At 34.7% G+C, this 21,091-nt stretch overlaps 1 pseudogene; it reads left to right on the forward strand.

Annotated features, from left to right (window-relative positions):
- The first annotated feature begins 149 nt into the window (after positions 1-149).
- On the forward strand, positions 150-20,774 carry LOC149578528 (acetolactate synthase 1, chloroplastic-like; annotated as a pseudogene).
- The last annotated feature ends 317 nt before the right edge of the window (positions 20,775-21,091 follow it).

Genomic DNA, 21,091 nt, shown 5'->3' on the forward strand with positions numbered 1-21,091 from the left:
AAATGAGTTAGGATTTAAAAAAATAACCTAAGGAGTGTGGACAAGCTCAACATGAACAAGCAACAATAGCACCACCAAAGGTGCAAACCAAACATAAAGATGACACACAAACATGAGACAGTCATCCTATAATAATTGATGTAACAACGATGGACTCACGACCAAAGGAGATAGAAAAGGAGAAAGGTCAGATACCGACCAGTGACGTAGAAGATAAGCATGAAGATGAAAAGGAAGGAGAGAAAACACCTAAAAAGGACCACATCATTGATAACACATCTGAAGAAAAACACGTACTTGTAATGGAGGTTCAGGCTGACACAATGGATCAAGCCAACTAAGAAGGAGAACATGTTAAAGAAACTAAACAAGAATAGAGGCGCACTGAATTACTATCATCTAAGAAGGAGAAGACTTCGACTAGGACAAGACCGTTCGATACACTACCCAAAGGATAGAGGAGTAAAAAGAAGGTAGAGAAAGGCAAAGGCAAAAGAAAGAGAGATTTAGAGGAGGAAACTGACAACAAGAAAATGAGAAAAGGAAAATATGAAACCCCAGAACTAGTCTCATCATCCACATTTGAGGACAAAGGAGGACTATATGACATAGATGCTAAAGAAGCAAATAAATTAAACCATCTCTTTGAAAGAGTAGATGAGATGAGAAAGCGCCTTTTTTAGGTCAATGACAAAGATTGTCAAAATATACTAGGATCATAGAGAAATAAAAGATAATGAAATTGTCTAGAAAGAGACATGAAGGGAGCACAGTAGTAAAGGCTAGAGACATTTTCAAGTAACTGGAATTTGAAGACCCGTACAAAAGGGATGATGATATGATCAATCAGATCAAAGCTTTCGTAGATCGTCTCTTCGAAAAATGCAGTAAAGATAACAATGGTCATGGAATGACAGGTTCCAGTGAAACTTGGAGAAACAAATAAGTCTTACTCAAGACAAGAAAGGGGAACTGACATCACTCAAAGATGAAAGCTCAAAGGCCACACACGACACACAAAACACACCTTAACTGGTGGTTTGGAGTGATGGAGAGAGAAAGCTCAACAAGAGCTTGATGAAGCCATCCAGGCTTATAATCCATTGATAGGATAAGCCTCAATGCACACCACAAAGATTCAAAATACCATGTACTTGGTAAATCAACTATGAGTAGAAGAAGAGAAGAGGGTAGTTCGACTGATGGAACTGAAATGTTTCTTATCCCCATTGGTAGGGGTCATAAGTGAACATGTGGAGGAGGCAGAAGCCCAACTTGCTAAGCCATCGATGAATATAAAACAAGACATTGGTGGAATACTTGCTTTCACTCATCTAAATGATTCATGGGAGACTCAACTCAACACAACAAGGGAGTGATACAAAGAAATATTTGAGAAGTTGTAAGCCCTTTGAATCCCATATCCCATACCCTTTGTCCTTGATGATAAAAATCAGGAGAGTAAACAACTATGAGTAGAAAGAAAAAAGGGGATAATAATGTAACAATAAAATAGGGAGATAATAAAGTAAGGAAAGTCTCTTGAAAAGGGGAGAGTAAAAAGTAAAGAGTAATAAAAAAAAGGGAGACAAAATAAAGCAAGGGAGAGAGAAAATGAAAGGGGGAGAGCATAAAGAAAGGGGGAGATAGAATAAAGAAAATAGTGAGCTATAAGGTAAAGCTAAAAAGAAGTAGAAACAAAGTTATCAACCCACAGAAGGGGCAAATAAAGTCTTAAGGCCACAGACTGCAAAAGAAAGCTTGGAGCAAAGAGACAGGGAAGTGTAACCTATGAAAAGATGTAAGTCTTGTTAATGGAAATTTTGTTTTGATAAAGAGGTTTTGCCATCAACACCAAAGGGGGAGATTGTTGGAATTGAGTAGTCACATTGGCATGTTCGTATGGCAAAATGGTGATGACCTAAGTTGAAGCATCACAAGGACTCAAGTATTGTGTAAACATTGGAGTGTTGTCATTTCAACAAGCGATTGAAGCGTTGCAAGGGTAGTATAACCATCGGTAGACTGGCATATCGCTCACAACAAGGAACATAATACAAACAAGCCTACAACAGACAAACAAGTGTAGAAGTTGGTCATAGCGATGTGACATGACTATGGGATAGTCTAATAGTGATGTGACATGCATGAAGTGAGAAGCAATGGAAGAAATCGAGGACACAAGTCTAGATGTAGACTTATAGATAGAAAAAAAAGACCTACGGACATAAGCACCTATGTATAGATAGTCACATATATTTTGTGACTACTTGCTTGTGAATTTCAAATTTCAAATACTTTATTTGAGCGGGATAATTTTAGGGGTTTGACACCCAGATTGGATGAGTGGATTTAACGTCAGTCTAATTTCACTGTGAGGAGGTTACAAAGGTTGACATTGTTGTTGTTAGAGCTTGAAGATCTGTGGGAGGCAAAGGAGGACAAAAGGAAGAACAATCAGCTAACAACAAATCGACACTCAAGCACAAGAAGGAGAGAAGTGAACATAAGCGTTCAATGAGTAAATCCAAGACATAGGAAGGAGATCATAGAATGTTTGTGGGTAATCACAATGGATCTACATGGAAAGGCGTGCCATATTCTTAGATCTAATTGTTAGTTTTCTTTCTTATCATTGCAACTATTGTACGACTCTAACAAGACAAACTTGTAATATGTCTTTGAAATCCTCTAACAAGGTATCTCTTATAAAGGGATCAAAATCCTCTAGCAAGGTAGCCTTATAAGGCTATTGTAATCCTAATAGATTATGTTCATTCTTAATAAGATGATTTCTCAGAAGGAGCAAATGTAAGCCTTTAACAGGAACCCTTTTACTTGCAAGGAAAGGCTTGTGGGTATAGTACTCCCACTTTGGTTTTCACCCTCACATTGGGGTTTTCCACGTAAAAATACCCTTATCATTGATGTATGCTTTCTTTTGTGATCTCTTGTGCTTTTACTGCATTGCATTCACCATTTTTACACTTGTTAAAGGACCACTAACAAGGGTTGTGAACAAGGTTGTTATAACTGGTAGAAAATATCATACTAATTCACCCCCCTTAGTACTGATTGGGACCAACTAAAACAATTCACCACATATCATCATCAAACTCAACCAAAAAAGGTGACAATCTCCAAAGATAAATCAACAATATTACTAAAACTATCATGAAAGAGGAGATGAATCCCCTCAAATATATCTGCCAAATTCACAAGATGAGACTCCATGAAGAAGTTTGGAGTACTTGCTAAATACTTAGGAGTGAACTTCACTATCTTTCCTTGTGCACTGTGAGTAATTTGATAAATTAAAAGGAGATTAGTGGTCAATGAGGGTACATATCGAACATCATTGTAAGATCCCCCCATCCATATGAATAGATCCCTTCTCACAAACCTTTACATATACATATTGTTACCCCCCATCAAAATATTAGGTGAACTACAAGGCTAAAAAAAAGTAAATATACCCACATAAGATGTTAGATGATGCAATGCACATGAATCAAGAAGCCATCTACTATTCTAAATAATAGTGAAAGCCAAGATTGTTTTACCTTTCCCATGTATTAATTCTCAAATTCCTAATTGTGTGGATGGAGATGGAGACATTGGTTAGGGCAACAAAATGTGCGTTTGAAGAATATATGTAAGTTCATCAATCTTCTCAAGATAGTACCTATGCTCATCATGTCACAATTTCTTGAAATGGACACATGTTATCAATTTCTTTTATGATGATTTCTCTTAAGAAGATTTTTTGGACTTAGAAGTAGGTCGTGAAGCAAGTTTCTTAACTCTCTCATTAGACTTAGATTCCTTGTCCCATTTCTTGTCCTTTCCCTTTGCAACTTGGGATGTGTCTTTTTTTGCAATAAGTTCTTGAAATCTTGAAGGTACCAATGCACTCATATGTGCCAAATTTTCTTGTTCCCTTGTGAGTTGTGTTGCAAAACCATCAAGAGAAGACATTATGTGTGCACTACCTAGAGCTCTTGTAGTAGCATAAAATGCAAAAACAAATATTGAATAATCCAGACCTAACTTAGAGAGAATATAGAGAGTCAAGTGTTTATTAGCTTTTATAACTCCACATTCTTTCAATTGAAATTGAATATAATTAAACTTTCTAAAGGAATCCTAAATATTGTTAGAATGCCTAGAATCAAGACTCATTAGTAACTAGAATTAGATCTTGGCCAAATGTAGTTTGTTTCAATTTGAATCAAACATAATGAGAGTGCCAAGAGATTTATCTTTTTGATCAAACCATTTTCCCATTTTAATAGCACCCATGGGTTTCAGATCTTGGCCAAATGTAATTTGTTTCAAAGTGAATTTCAACTCATGATTTTTTTAATGGAGTTAGAATCTCTACTTTAGGAAAATCCATGAACATGAGATGAGAGAATGCATGAAAATTTCCCTCACAAGTCAACATCTTTTTCCTTCATTCACAAAATAATGGAGTATAACCAATATGCAACTTCAATGGAGTAGCAAACAAAAAAATATAAGAAAAATACCTCAACTACATTGTAGTTAGCCAAAAGATCTTTTTGATGATATATTGCATGCAAAAAAAATATTGTGTTTGCAAAAGTTGTGTAAGCCTGCAATCTTTCCTTAGAAAAGACATTTAAGAGAAAAAAAAAAAAAAGGCAATCGTAGACTTTGATTGTAATGTCCCCTAGTTGGGGCATTAGAAGTCAATTAAATAATTAAGCTGTAGTAAGATAAGATAAGATAAGATAATTTTATTAATGTCCAATAAAAGACCATAACTTGGGTCTATGGGACTAGAAGCTTACACCAAGAAGATAGTTGATAAACGTAGCACGAAACGGTGTCCACAAAAGAATAAGTACAATAAATGAAGAAGAAAGAAAGATACATCACGAAAAAGATTAGGTATCTGTCCTCAAAGGGAAAAAGTCCAACAATGATTGATATGGTTGGTAACTTCCAGAGGCCCTGTGGTGAGGCTGAGTGCTATAAGAGGAGTGTTGCTAGCAAAGAGGTCCCCTGCAAGGTCTCATAGATCTGGAATGACCTGTGTTAGGGAAACTGCATGATCTCCACACCTTGAGCTAGAGCTAAGGGCGAGAAGAAGGTGAAAATAAGTTGTGCCTAGGTCTGACTCTTTGGAAATGATAGTTGTAAAGTATGGTCGCGAAGTTGTAAGAACTCATGGAGATAGAGCACAATGCAACACTGATCTGTGTACCTAAAAAATTCAGAGAGGGATATGCAATCTCTAAACAAACAATAAAATCTCCCTCTAGTCTCATAGTATATGGGGCATCTGAAAAGGAAATGGATCTCAAATTTTTCCTTTTTTAAGGTATAAAGTCTACACACCTGATCCTCTCTAGCAATATGGTGATCAACCTGGATCCAGAGTTGGCGCGAGCCCACCTTGAAGGAACCAAGGGAGATACACAGGGTGTGTGTCCAATATCTGTATAAGTACTCAGGGTGTACAATGATCCCATCCTGATTATCTAAGAAGTGCTCGATGTAGAAAACCATCCTTAGATGTACTCCCCCTAGAGGATCAACCCAAGTCCGTATAATATATTGCCTGTAGATGTCAAGTCTGACATGCCCATTCAACTCCTGTTGAGAGGGGAGGAGATGAGCATGAGCATCTAATGAGAATAGGTAGGGAGGGAGACGATTGATGTCGATCCGAACTGAACTCAGTAGGATCGTAGCTTGAGCATACCAACAATGGGCTCTAGTGGCTAGATCGGAGTCTACAATAGCAACTGAAGAGCAGTAGAGTAAAATTATATCATAGTTAATGTAATTATTAACTAAAGTATTAAAATGACTTTAGTGGAGCTTATTAAAAATCATAGAGTTATTTTGATTTAAATGAGGATAATTAAGAGACAAAGAAAAGGAATACTAAGAAATAGGTAGAGGGAAATTTTTTTATCATGCATTGAAAGGCTCATTCTTAACATGCTTGGTTTATTATTTTCACTTGGAGATTTTGAGAGCTTCTAGCTTTTAGTCTTGAAATATGAGGAAAAAATATTCATGATTTCTCGGTGAATTGGACATAAACCTAATACTCTTCTTGGTGAATTCACAACAGAGTTCATAGGTACACAAGTTCATGAAGAATTAACTTGAGACAAACTTGCAGTAACAAAGGTATTTCATATCTATTTGGAAAATAAGGATGTAATGATTTATCTATTTTGATGGCCATATTCATATTTAATTTTTAGATTTCTATTTTAGTTTGATATTATATGACTTTTAGCATAATCTATTGGATAAGTGAAAATTAGTTTGTGTGCAAATTGTTTGTTTAAATTTGAGTAGAACATTTGGTGAAATGTGGAGCAAATATCTATAAGAAGATATTTTGGTGGTACTAGAACAATGTATCTTGGTAATCTAAAAGGTTAATTGAATAAATCATTTTTTGAAATTGAATTTGTGGAAGAGTTTACAATAAGATTCTAGATTGATTATAAAAGGTTTTCCCCCAAAGCCTTCATTTTATAATGGAATAATATATTCTAGAGGTACTTTATCTACGCTGGAGTCTATAACGAATCATTGATATTATGTGTTCTAAAATAATATTTACAATGGTTGAGTTCAAAGAAAATTAAGTTGATGATATTAAGCTCAGTGATTTATCAAATTTTTTTTGGCTTTCAATGTTGGTCCCAATTCTTTAGTTAGAAGTTTAATTACAAAAGATACATTTATATTTCTATGGTGACTATTGAATTTTTGTGTGGGTGAAGAATACAAATGGAAAATTTTAAGGATTCAAAATATAAGATATTTATCTATTAGAAAAATAGATGCACATATAGGTCAAAAAAGAGATGAACACCTAAAAAAAATCATGGATGAACAAGTTTTTTTAATATTGGAGAATTTTTTTTTTTTGATTGAGATCTTCCATAAAATATTTGTAGCTACTCTATATGGGAGTACAATCCTTACAACAAAACCTCTTTGACTAAGAGCCAATGACTAGGAGGTACCCATTCCACCAAATTCACCATGGGCATGATCCCAGCCTCATCCATTTCAATGTCAGATTTATGCACTCAACGAAACTTGATCCCTAGTGGGCTCTTTAATAACCTTTCAACTTCACTAGTAGACCAAGGGCCCATTGACAAGAAAGAATTATTAAACCACTATGGGAAGTTGTTATAACATCTTTTGAAATACCTCTTTATGTAAGTATTGACTAAACTTTCGAACTGATGAGATTTTGAAGCTTGAATATTGTTGAGCATTCAAGTGAGGATTTGATGAGAGACAAACCTATCAGGTTCCCACTTGAGGTTGTTAGCTGATGATAGGGAATGGTCTACCATTTATAGATGTTCAAGAGCTACCAATATTTCCTTGTTGTGATGGAGATGAATTGAAAGGGTGTTGTTTCAAATTGAAAATAAGACTTTAATGCATTAGCAAGTGGTGTGTCACATTGACACTAGGATGAAATGGGTGATCAAGGCATTACCAATTGACACAAAAAACAAAGAACTATGCCGAACCCTCTAAAATCATGACCACGACATTTGAAATGATTTAGTTTGCTGTTAAAGTGCTTCTTGATTTATCTTAGATGAGATTATGTGTGGTTAAACATAGTCTTCATTTCACAAGATAGGAATAAGTTGAGGTCAAAAGCTTATATTGTACATAGGAGTTGATACTAGGTTAAATTCTGATGTCCATTTTGGTGGGAAGATGTACTACACAACAATATCAAGCTAATATTGGTTTGAAATATTATGTATGGTTGAGATCAGATGGCTTAAACATCACACACTAAGGCTTGATTTTTAGATTAAAAGGTGACAATTACTTGAAATTAAGTTACTTTTTTCAAGCTTAATATTTTCCTTAGTGTTTGATTTGTAAGGATAGTCAGTTGAGACATTGTAGTATAGTTGCATGGTTGAATTATTTGTATATAGAATAATTTGGGTTCAAACCAATGACTCTAGCATTTGGTCCAATAAGGCACAAAATAACATTTCTAGGGAAGAAGCACCTTGTTACATTGTAAAAGACCAAACCAAGGGATGGCACAAACCTTGAAGAGATCAAATTTATTATGATAATTTTCTTAATATTATGTGGATAAGGTAGGGTAACAATGTATTTTATTTCATCAAGATACTCCTTTGTATTGATAACTAATGCATAATATTAGTATGAAGTTAATCATAACACCATGAAGTGCTTGAGAAAGTTGGCTTTGAAAATTAAGGATTTATTGCAATTTTAAGTCTTGATCTCTCGTGTGTACTCTATTTTTGCTATCAGAATTTCTTAAATTTGTGCAATGGCTCAATAATTACATTAAAAAGTAAATTGCCTTTTGCAATATCTAAAAAGTAAAAACTCAAGGAAAATTATCAAGGGATTAAAAAATTGGTTAACTAGAGTGCTTTCTTACAATGATATGCTTCCTTCACATGTTTATGCATTCTCTTTTGAAACATGGAATGAACAACTAGAACTCTTCAAACTCAATTCTTGAAAGCAAGAAGATAGCCCAAATAGGGTTTGCACACCAGAATTAATAACAAAAAAAAAATGGTATTTGTTATAGTGGCGAGTATCATCCTAAAGGGGCCAATAAAGATGATAGATTAGAAAAGTGATATTTTGTTGAAAGTTTTCAATGACATTCAAAGGTGACTAGTTAAGGGATTTACACAAAGAAAATGAAGTACAAAATTGTCTTTCTATAATTGGATTACAATTGAAGTTTATGAAATTTCTTGATGGTGTTCTCTTTATGTTGGAAGAATTAGACACATATTTGTCCAAAGTAGACCAGTCAGTTTGGTGGCTATTGAATTAGACTTTTCAATCCTCAACACTTTCTTTGGTCCAACAAAATTTTATGGAACAAAGTGCTCCCACAATAGTGTGCCTCACTTTTTCAAACATCCTACTTTTTGCTAAATCATACATTTTAAAGAAAATATGATAGTTTAAGCCTTGAGAGTGATCATTTGAAGGAATAAATAAAAAATGGTAAGATAAAAGACTCTTACATCAAAATTTCTTTGGCATAATCTTTCTACTCCTTACTCATACTTGTAATTAAGTCTCCTTTGGTACCCATAAAAATGTTGACAAAGTAGTACAAGCGGAAATGTTTCTAATATATATATATATATATATATATATATATATATATATATATATATATATATATATATATATATATATATATATATATATATATATATATATATATATATATATGTTTTACTAAACATAGGTTATCTAGCCATCTACAATTTCTTTGGTGGACACTTTTAGAAAATTCATAAATTAGGAAAATAAAATTATGAAGAATATTTGTAAATTATGATTTATGTAATCTTTCTAAGAATAAAAAATTAAAAATGATTTTTAATGTATATAGATTAAGACAGAGTGATCAAAATGAACCCATGTCTAAATTATAGTTAATGTCACTTCAAAAAAAAGAAAAAAACTATAAAAAATTCAACCAAATTGAATTAAACTTATTATATTCCCTACACATTGACATTACAAATCTAATTTCAAAAGAATTACAATTTTATCATTTTTGGGAAAAAATTATGTTGATCAAAGTGAGTGTCACATTTTCAAAATGTTGATTTTTCATACAAACCCCTTTTCAAATGACAAAGAAAAAGGAATACAAATCAATTCTAATTTTCTTAAAAAATATATTTAGAAAAGAGAAACTAAATTCTAAAAGTTACTAGTTTACACAAATTTTAAACTATTAATGGTATTGTAGTAGGTGTCCAAACAAAAAGTTGTTTTATTCAAAATGTTCATCTCAATGTCAACGTTGGCCAAATAGTACGCTATAGTACTTTGGGACTACCCAACATCCATGTGAAGAGTTAGAATTGTAGCCATTTCTTTTCATAGTGAGACTGAAAGGATAATGGTTCATTTAGCACCCTATTATTATGACATATTGCAAAAGGTCCTACAACTAATTAAGGAGAGTCTATATGGGTTACATGATGTTAAAGCTCCTTATTTTGATAAGAGGGCTAAGATTTTATAAATTATGGAAATATCTAGATCATTTGTTAATTATGTTGAATCTAAAATGTGATAGATTTATTCTTCAAATGTTTCAATGCTTTTTAACTAAAATTATGAAGAATCACTTAGGAATTAAGATCTTGTTGGCACTTGGATCAATAGCTTATGTGTTGTCATCAACATATTTTTTTATATTCATGACACATAGAGATTTTGTATATCACAAGATGATTATTAGCACAACAAAGTTGGTACATGGAAAGTTAAGCTACACGATCTTACTTTTGTGTAGTAGGATGAGTGTAGACATTATGTCTATGTTCTATGGATCTTATCTTTAGCTATAGATGACTTACATTTGGTGAAATCTAGTAGCAAACCAACCTAAAGGGTTTATTGGAAGACACAGTTAATCATATAATTATTGTATCTTATAGGCAGGACGAAACTAATGTTAGTGAAGTTGGGTTGTGGTAGAATACTTATTCGTGCACTTGTGCTCATGATAGAAAATTATTTGAACTATTTTGGAAAGTTTGTTGTTGTGTGGCATGCTGTATGTAATGGATATACCCTAGAAATGGCTCTGATACCACTGTAATGGACACCCACCGGTTATAATTTCGTGAAGCACTTTGCAAGCAAGCTCTGATACCACTGTAATGGGCACCCTAGAATGCCCAAAAATTGGACCAACTACCATAGTAGATTTTTATGCAAACTCAAGATGGAACCAAAATTATATTAAATTCTCAAAATGATGAAATCAAGTACAAGAAATGTATTCCAAAGGCCAAACCCCAAGGGAATGACGTCTGGAATGTTACAAGAGAGGATGAACGTCCCCTATTGCCAAGAAAGATATGTGATTCACACATCCAAACTCTTATCAAATGTCATTCACAAAAATCCGATCAAATGCTCAACAATGAGACTTTCACCCCTATTTATCCTTTTCCTTCACCCTTCTAGAAGGAACTAAAAAATTAATTAATTGCAAGTGCTAGAAGCTTCCCCCTTCCAATAATTAATGCACTCTCTAGAAACTCCTCCCTTGCAATACAATAATTAAATGTGCTTCTAGAAAATGAAATTACTAGAGGCTTTCGCCTTTCCAATAATTAATACACTCTAGAAACTTCTCCCTTGTAATAAAATAATTAATTAAATTAATTAAATATAAAGTCACCTTTTAATTTTTAATTTATTTAATGACTTTATAAGAAATTAATTTAATTTCCTCTTATGCTCCACTTAGACTTTGGAGAATGTGAAGGCTAAAAGATGGGGTCATTACAGTCCGCCCTCCTTGAAATTGCTTGTCCTCAAGCAATCTCAGGTCCTATTTGTTGTAGCACCTACTCACTCTCCCAAGTAGCATCTTCCTCTGGCAGATATCTCCATTTGAGTAAATATTCTTTAATCAACCTACTTCAAAAAGTCCTTTCTCTAGTATCTAGAATGGCCTCAGGAATTAATACAAGCTTTCCCTCCTCATCTAATGGTGGTAATTCTATTGAAGGCACAACTCTCTGACTGATGGCTTTCTTAAGCCTTGACACATGAAACACATTATGTATTCGACTACCCTCTGGAAGCTCAATCTCATAAGAAACCTTGCCCACCTTGTGAATCACTCTATAGGGACCATAAAACCTAGGCTTCAACTTGTCTGCTCTGCTTTTCTTGAGTGATGATTGTCTATATGGTTGTAGCCTCAAGTAAACCATATCCCCAACCTCAAAACTGCACTCTATCTGGTGCTGGTCCACATACAATTTCTTCTGATTTTGGGCTTTCTGTATATTCTCCTTGAGCACCCTCAAAATATCCTGACTATCCTGCAAGAAGTATTTCACTTTGGGCACTCTACTATCCACCAAAACCAGATCCATGAAAATAGGTGCTTCATAACCGTATAGTTCCATGAATGGAGTCATCTTGATTGACATATGATAAGTGGTGTTATAACAATACTCTCCCATATGTAGCCATTTGACCCAAGCCCTCTATTGTGTAGTCACATAGTTCCTTAGATATCTTTCCACCCATTTATTCACAATCTCTATCTGCCCATATGTTTGTGGATGATAACTAGTGCTAGGTGTAAGATCTATACCACACAAACTAAACAATTCCTGCCAAAAAGTACTCATGAATTTACTGTCCCAATCACTAACAATGAAACTAGGTAGTCCATGTAACCTGAATATCTCTCTAAAAAAAAGATTGGCCACCTGTGCTGCTGTTTAAGTGGATGGAATAGAAAAGAATTGAGAAAACTTCGTCAGCTGATCAACTATCACATAGATGCAATCTTTCCCTTGTACTCGAGGTAACTCGGTGATGAAGTCCATAGAAATACTTTCCCATTTCCTATCTGGAATGGACAAAGGTTGTAACAACCCTGCAGGATATGTGTGCTCTCCCTTATTTTGTTGGCAAATTGCAAACTCCTTGACATGCTTCTGAACATCATCCTTGAGCCTTTTCCATGTAAATCGCTCACGGATCTGCCTGTAGGTCTTAAAGACCCCTAGATGTCCATCTATAGGTGCATTGTGAAATGTCTTCAGTATAACCTCCCTAAATTGTGATGAAAGAATCAAATATATCCTACCCTTAAACTTTATCAATCCATCCATCACCACTTAACGATCATCATGTATGGTGCTTGTAATTACTCCAGAAGCCCAAGTGTCCCTCACATGCTCTTCTATGATCTTATTTCTCCAATCTCCTGTAATCTCAGTTAGAGCACATATATGAGGTCTTTTGGATAAAGCATCTGCCACCACATTCATCTTACCTTTGACAAACTCAATGTCAAAGTCATAGGCTTGTAACTTCGTAATCCACTTTAGTTGTCTATCATTCAAATCACTTTGGCTCATGAAGTATTTGGTGCTATTGTGATTGGTTTTGATAACAAACTTTCCCTCAACTAGGTAGGACCAAAACTTAGCCAATGCATGCATTATAGCCAACATCTCCTGATCATAGATGGAATAGCTCCTCTCCACTCCATAGAGCTTTCTGCTCTCAAAAACAATGGGATGCTTCTCCTACATCAAGACTGCCCCAATCCCATCTCCTAACGCATCACAATGAAGCTGAAATGGCTTTGTGAAATCTAGTAGAGCTAGTACTGGACATGATGACATCACCTTCTTGAAATGATCGAAGCTTCTCTAAGCTACCTCTATCCATGTGAAGGCCCCTTTCCTGGTAAGGTCTGTCAAGGGTGCATCTGTGGAAATCTTTTAAGAAATCTCCTATAAAATCTGCAGAGACCAAGGAATCCCTTAAGTTGTGTAAGATTCGTAAGAGTAGGCCAATCAACAATAGCCCTAATCTTTTTAGGATCTACTTGAACTCCATCTATGCTGATGATATGCCCAAGGTATAGTAGCTCAGTCATCCAAAACTCACACTTAGATTCCTTGACATACAATGACTCTTTCTCCAAAGTGGACATCACCATCTCAAGATGTGGTAAATGCTCCTCCCAAGTCTTGCTAAAGACTAAAATTTCATCAAAGAAAATCAAGACAAATCTCCTAAGTTGCTCCCTGAATACCTGATTCATGCAACTCTGGAATGTAGTAGGGGCATTGGTTAACCCAAATGGCATAACCAAAAACTCGAAGTGGCCATAGTGACACCAAAAAGCTGTCTTCTCAATGTCCTCCTCCCTCATCCTATTTTGATGATACCCTGACCATAGATCAATCTTTGTAAAAAATCATGCACCATGTAACTCATCAATCAGCTCATCTATTCATGGGATGGGATATCTGTTCTTAATGGTTTTCTTGTTTAATGCCCTATAATCAATGCACATGTGCATCCTCCCATCCTTCTTCTTTACCAACACTACTGTTGAAGCAAAGGGGCTCTTACTAGGCCTGATATGCCCTATTTCCAACAACTCCTTAATTGCCTTTTCTATCTCATCCTTATGTTTCTTAGGATGACAATAGGGAGTAATCATGATTGCTTTGGCTCCCTCCTTGAGCTCAATAGCATGCTCTATCCCCCTGTCAAGAGGAACCCCATGCGAAATCTTACCAAATACCTTACTGTGCCTATCAAGTATCTCCTAGATATTTGGTGGATGACTCTTCACCTGTGGCTCTTGTGAAGTTGGCATAGTGAAACATTCTGTTGCCCACTCTATGTTATTATGCCGAAAAAGTCTCTGCATTCTCCTCAAGGAAACTACTCTACAACTCCCATTTGAAAGTCCTCTAAGTACAATAGTTCTTCCCTCATGCTGAAACTTCGTCTCCAATTTTTCTAGGTTAAGTGTGAACTCTACTAGCAAGGCCATCCATACCATGCCAAGGATGACATCATAGTCTCCCATGTCTACCACAAATAACTCATCTTCTAATTCATAGCCATCTCCAAACCTGATGTGAAGATTATATATCTTTTGAGTACATAATAGTTTGTCACCATTAGCTACCGTAACTCTAAATCTGACGTGCTCCTCAGTCTATAGACCTCTCTTAGCTACCAATTGTGTGTCTATAAATTATGTGTAGCCCTAGTGTCAATGAGTGAAATCACTTTCTACCCTTGATAGTACCTCTAACCTTAAATGTGATTGCCTTCTGAGCCCTAGTTAATCGTGCTAATGACTTCTCATCCTCAGGAACACTACTCTCCTCTGTAGTGCTATCCTCATCTGAATTAGAGTGCTGATCCTCCCTCTTTGATTGTGACTCTTCTGCTGAGAAATATTCCATTTTATTTGCCTTAGCCTTGAGAGGACACTTGTGAGATAAATCCCAAGGCTCTCTATAGTGAAAACATAACTTATTCTTTCTTAAAGCATTCAAGGAGTCATTATCCAACTTATCTCTTTTGGGCTGAGCATCCTTGTGAAAAGGTTTTTTGTCCTTCTCCTTATCCTTTTTCATATAAGAATCCTTGTGTTGAAATCTACTCCTAAATGAAGAAGGTGCTAAGTCACGAGCTTTTTTAGTGGCCTCCTGCGATGTAGCTGGGTCATGCCCCTTGACCCAACCTCGTAAGAGTTCTGAGAGTCCATCCATAAACAACACTACTAACCTCCTTTTTGAAATATCAGTGAACAACACAACTAACCTCTTAAAAACTCACTGATATACGTCTCAATTGATCCCCACTACTTGAGTTGTGCCAACTCTTTAAACTATAATTCGGGATCCCTGGTATCAAATCTCTCTATGAGCTTTGCAGTGAACTCCTCATAAGATGTGATCTGATTATGTCCCAAGGTTACCATGCCATGGTGCCACCACTCATGTGTCGGTCCATCCAAGTGAATAGACACATACTTTATAGCCTCCTCTTCAGGCATAGGATTCAGTTGCAAGTATGTATCCATCTTTTGCACCCAAGCTCATGTGGTCATCTTCCCTGAAGCATCATAATAAGGTAAAGAAAGTTTCCCAACTTTCTTTCTCAGCTCAAGGTTTTGATTTTGTCTTCCTGATCTAGGCATGTGTCTCATCCTCAGGTCCAAGTAATCTCTAAGAGAAATGTCCACCTGAAACTCCGGTCCACTAGCCTCCCAATTCCTCTTGAATTGATCTTGTAACTTTGCAATCTACGGTTCATTAATTGGCTGAACTAGATCTTGGGGTGGGAAGGTGTGTAGAAGAGGTCTCGAGCTGGTTTTTTGAGTTGAGCGTGCAACACGTCTAAAGTTATCAGCCTCATTTCCATTGTTGTCATGCCCATCATTAATGTTGTCTCAACCTCCATTATCATTGCCCCTATTATTGTTGTTTCTATTGTTGGCATCACCTGGATTAATATTGATGCCCATTTGTCTAGCCATTAACTACAACATCATATCCATTCATATATTTTGTTGCATCCGATGTGTAATGCCCCGCTAAGGGATCCAAAAGAATTAACCTAAATTTTTACTAAGTTTGCCAAACAATTTTAAAAAAAAACAAAAAAAAACAAAAAAAAACAAGAAAGATAAACCATTCATATCAAACACATAGTAGTGGAAGTAATAACATACAATCAACTGTAAGCATACATAACAGGTTATATTCCTTAAGGATCCCAAGACATTGAGCCACATTTAATCTTAATGAATACTAAGTCTAACAACTACCACATCTACATGAAAGAATAATGAAAATTCTAATGTCCATAATATACATTTGTTCCGAATGCCTCTTGGCAATTAAATTCAGAATGCTCAATCATCCACAGTATGTGTCATAGGGTATGAAAAGCTTAAAGAATATACATATGTAAAAATAACGATACATCATCCTCATCGAATCCATGATGCAAGTGCAATAAAGTAAATGAAACTATTAACATACATGATACATCCATCCATCAATAAAGATATAACAACCATCGTAAAAGATAACCATCCATCATAAAACACAACTAAGTGCGTGGTTCCTCCCAACCGTCAATAGCATCATTAGACCATCGTGGGCCCTAGTCATCCCTCCATGCGTAACATCCCAAGCCATCGAAGAGATCATCAATATTATAGTAAATAGGGATGTCACTCTTAAAACATACTACAACATATGCATAAAGAAATCTAACATGCAAGAATAAAGCATAAGATGATCCTACAAAGTAGATAATATCATCTATCACATGCTAATCATCAATATAAAGAAACATGTCAATAATTACATCCATCACAAGATATAACATCCATCATAATGATCCAAGAACATAATGAAGGTAAATGCCAACAAAGATAGCGTTGGAGGAGATAGTCTCAAGTCCCAAATAGGATATCAAATCACATAACACATAAACTCCTTAAGTCTAGGAATCCTAAAAGTACACTAACTCAAAGGTTCAAACACATAGATTGACATCTACTCCCAGAGGCACACAAAGAAATGTAGGAAACCTACTATGTAAGCTGGAGAGTGTCATCGCACGGATCACGCTAGAGTTACCCTAGTAGTCTCTTAATAGACCCTGGTCCCCTAGTGATCCCTATGTGGCCACTAGTATCCCCTCATACTGACGAGACATACTACAAAATGCAAGGTCACAACCAAGTGATCTCTCTACTCCCATCCTAGTCTGTACTAGCACTCGAGGCATGGGCAAGAACATACAATTATCTTATTAGGTTCATTTTAATCCCCATTTAGTATTATTTTTTTCACTTATTAAAACAACTTACAATGAGTTACCCTAGTAGCCACTTAGGGCCCCGGCTCCCATTGCAAGCCACTTCCTGACACTACAAGTAGATAACCTACCCTAGGCTCAAGAAATCACAAATCACAAAATCACCTTAGTCCTATACAAGTGATTGGAAAAATACCAAAAGATAATCCACAATAAGAACATCAAATCTCCATGAGCAATTGAAAAGCATCTATTGATAATCATGACCACAATAGTTCTCTATTGGCAACTGAAGGTATCAATGATAATCACAATATCCATCGGTCCTCATCGAGCAACCGTAAAGTATCCCAAAATAAACCACAATATCCATATCAATGATAAATCACAATATCCATTGGTTCTCAACGAGCAACCAAAAAGCATCTCAAAATAAATAATACTGATCGAAGACTCGAAAACGGTCAAGTCCAAAACCTGTCACAATATGACATCGTCAAGATCAAAACAAAAACTTCAATCCCATCAAGGTGACTGGAAAGTAATCCAAGTATGATTCATCGATGACTCATAAATGGTTAAGTCGAGTCTCTCATATGCATATAACTCAGCTTCATACAAGAAAATTGATGAGCATCAACGCACAAAAAATACAAACATCTCATAGAGCATACCATCACATAACCATGGTTGGGTTATAAAAAGATCGAGACCAAATAACATCAACATGCCATCACATCTCATAAACCCCCGAGCCTCTAGTAACAACCTTAGACTGGTCAATAATCTAGTCAACCCCAAAACTCCAAAACACAAACACACACACATGCAGTATGGGGTAAGTATCCATAAGTAAACAGATATGATATTAAACCATCGAACTAATCATCATCAATAACTAAAATCACTGAATAATCATCATGCATACATGAAATATAGAGTACCACATGATCTCATCATATAATAAACTAAAATTTGAAACAATCATATCAATTTAAACTCCATTGCATTTAACTTAATGACTAATTAAATTTAATTAATTCTATAATTAATTAACATAACTATATTAATAACTCAATGATTATCAGATTCACTAAAGTTCTTGTTTTCAACAAAGACCAGCATGTGTCTATATCGAGTATAATGATTATTAGGGTTCGTTATCAAGTGTGAAAACTCTCTTTAACCTAATAGATATCCTGTACATATAACTACATAAATTAAGGTTCAACCCCCAAAATATTTGAAGTCCACCTTCCTAAAATCAACTAAGGTTATATGTTGAATAACTTAAATCATTAAGGTTAATAATCTCTCAATGATTTAATTCCAATTTTGTTACAAATCATCATCATCATGGTAAATTGAAAAAATTTCCTATAAATACTACTTTGATTTTATTATAATCATTATCATCATTTTTAAGGTAAATCCAAATTCCGCTAAATATACTCGTACATTAACAAATCTTAATTAAGCTTTTCTAGAAGTATGTAATTCTAACTAGGAAATAAATTTTCTGGTTACCTATTAATCATTCATAACTCCCATTTCCAATTTAAAGTGTATTTCAGGTAAAGGGATACTTGGTTCACCCTACAAGTAAATCCTATTCTTATTTTAAATGGTGGGTGCATTTACCCATAATCGATTTGAATAGAAATCAAAGGTAATTGCTTATTCAAATTAATAGAGTAATACCTTACAATAAATAATTTACAATTTCATTCAAATTAAACCCCAAACATGGATAGCATAAAGAACAAGATTCAAACACATATTCTAGTTTGTTTTTGCAATCACATGGTTAAGCCAAATATGTGGTTTCAATTTCCGTTTCAAGTATACTTCAATTGTATAAGATTCTTTGTTTAATCTCCAAGTCAACCCATTTATCTTTTCGAATAAAACATAGAATTATTCCTCCATTATTTTAAAACAATTTTCTAAAATAATCAAAAGATAATTATCTACTTGTATAAATCATTGCACTAGCACCCATTGACTTTTGACTTTTTCATTCGCATTATTTCACTAAAATTCAATGTTACTAATTGAATAAAATTCCCTTAATATTTAATTTCTCCAAAAACAATTAAAGGATAAGTAACCATCTATTATTTAAATTATTAAAATATTGCTCTTTGATTTTCAAGAGATTCATCCCGACTCTATTAAACCAATGATACAATAACAACTTCCCTCATTAATTAATCTTAATTAAATAACATTTAATTAAATTAATTAATAAAGCATATAATTCACAGTCTACAATTCTAGATCATTTTAATAATAAATTAATTAAAACATAATTGCATATAGATTGGGGTCATTTCTTAGATTAAATAAAAGCCTAATTACCCTTCTTGACTTAATCAATTCTCCAAAAATAATCAAGCAACAAGTTATTCATCATTAATTAAATTTAATTAAACTAATTCTTAATTAAATTAATTAATGACTATCAACATAAGAAATATCAATATCTCAACAATAATTAGTTATTAATAATTAATAAAATTATCAGTAATTTTATTAATTAAAAATTAACTATAACTAGATACATTACTATCAACTCTTTAAACAAAATCTTAATAAAAGTATTATCAACATTGTTAATAACTATTAACTAAAATTCTATAATGCTAAATTAATATTTAAACCTTAATACTTAAATCATTAATATACAATATTAAAACTTGTAAGCTATTGTTAATATATTGATATCCCAAAGGACATTCAACAGCAGGTGAAAATTCCCAACTGGGGCATGCCTATCAAGCTTAACTCCTATACTCAAAGACTCTCAAAGTCCCCACAGATTCCTAGTTACAGCAGATCTTGTGCTTAATATAAGATTCTAAAAGGCCATACCTTAATGTTGGTGGAGGTTGTCTAAATGTAAGCCAAGAACCCAAAGGATTGTCGATTACATGGGCATTCCAGTGGCTCATACTTTGATGGGTTTGGGATCTTTTCCATCATCAGATGAGAGAAGCTTGGAGAAATGGTACTGTTTATGCAAATCATGCAGTGGATAAAGCCAACCTATTACTTGTTTTTGGTGTACGGTTTGATGATAGAGTGGCTGGTAAATTGGAGACATTTGCAAGCCGTGCTAGTATTGTTCACATAGATCTAGTTGAAATTGGAAAGAACAAGATACCACATGTCTCCATGTGAGTAGATGTACAACTTGCACTGCAGGGCTTAAATGATCTAATAAAAAAAATGGGGTAGACAGGCCAGATTTCTAGTTGTAGAGTGAAGAACCAAAGGAGCAGAAGACAAAGTGGCCTATGAAGTATGAGAAGTTTGAGTATGGGATTTCTCCTCAACATGCTATTCAGTTGGTTGATGAACTCACAAATGGCAATGCAATTATTGCCACTGGCGTGGGTCAGCACCAGATGTGGGCTTCTCAATGGTTCAAATATGACCATCCTCGACAGTGGTTGACATCAAGAGGTCTTGGCGCTATGGGCTTTGGATTGCTTGCATCATTAAAGTTTGTTGTTGGTAATCTTGGGGTGACTGTTGTTGATATTGCGCAAGCTTTCTCCTTTGAATTCTAAGAGACAATACTGCCCTATCGACATCTATTACCTTGGGCTTCTTTGTAAATAGATTACCCATCTCTCTCTCCACGCACACTCTAATGATAACAACAATTAAAAAAACCCTTTCGAATTTCAAACCTAGATTGAATTATGACATTCAGCACAGACTCCACAGAGTCATTGTACTTCTAGCAATGATTAATTATACTCCCATTTTATAGAAAAATCAGGGATCTAACCTATAACATACATTCTCTGCATGTTTGGTTCAACATCTAAATATATCTTAATTTAAGAAACTTAAAACTTTACCAAAGCTTTTTAATGGGTCG

Source organism: Cupressus sempervirens, chromosome 1, assembly GCF_028749045.1.
Source record: "Cupressus sempervirens isolate cs-2001-9-10 chromosome 1, ASM2874904v1, whole genome shotgun sequence".
NCBI lineage: Eukaryota > Viridiplantae > Streptophyta > Pinopsida > Cupressales > Cupressaceae > Cupressus > Cupressus sempervirens.